Source organism: Nannochloropsis gaditana, assembly GCF_000240725.1.
Source record: "Nannochloropsis gaditana CCMP526 unplaced genomic scaffold scaffold284, whole genome shotgun sequence".
Taxonomy (NCBI): Eukaryota; class Eustigmatophyceae; order Eustigmatales; family Monodopsidaceae; genus Microchloropsis; species Microchloropsis gaditana.
The window spans coordinates 10,737-11,689 of NW_005803669.1; positions in this window are offsets into that span (position 1 = coordinate 10,737).

A 953-nucleotide genomic window follows, 5' to 3' on the forward strand; every position below is an offset into this window, starting at 1 on the left:
GCCGGCACGTCCACTCCGTCAACTATCGGTACGCGGGAGGGGAGTGAGGTGGGAAATGGGGGGGGTATTTTTCTTGTCGTTTGTTTTCTTGGGCAATTTTCATTTTTATTTGTAAATTTTTAAAAGTGTATGTTTGATTTCTTTCAATTATTGGACACATTCATTATTTGGATTTTTACCATATTTTTTGATCTTTAATACACATTTTTTACAATTTATTTGTTTTTGTTTTTTATATTTCTTCCCATTATTTTTATACAATCATAATATATATTGTTCCCCCCATCCGTAATGCATTTATTAATTTATATTGTGTTCAATTTTTATACTCTTTACCCATTATTATTATTATTATAATTATCACTTTACACATTTTTTATTCTCTTCTTTTATTTACTTTTCTTTTAATGTACCTCATTTTTTCATCATTTATTTTCTTTCCTTTTGTGGATTTTGTTTTGGTCATGCTGCCGCGGAGATGACCCTTCGCTTTCAATGTAAGAGGATCGTGCTCGCTCATTTATGATTATTTCTTATTTTTCATGTCTTTGTGACCTAGTTTATTTTTTAAAGAAATTTCCTTCTATGTTTGATGTTTTATTATCTTTATCTACATGTTTGATATTTATAATTTTACTCGTATGTTCTCTTTTTCCCGGCATTCCTTTTCCTCCTCCCAGGGACGATCACAACACCCTTCTCAATTCTTTCTCGCTGCTCTTGTCGTCCTCGGATCGGAATTGTTTAATTTTTAATTTCAATTTTCAGTCTTTCCTTCGTGTGATTCATTTAGTCAGTGCGTCTTCTCGGCTTGTTTTTTCTCCCCCGCTGACCCTCCCCCCCCTTTTTATTTTTTAAAAATTATTTTTGGGGGTTGAATTCTCCCTCCAAGTACCGAGGCTCCCTCCACGCCCCACCCCGGCCCTCCTCACACCCATCCCTCCCTCCCTTCC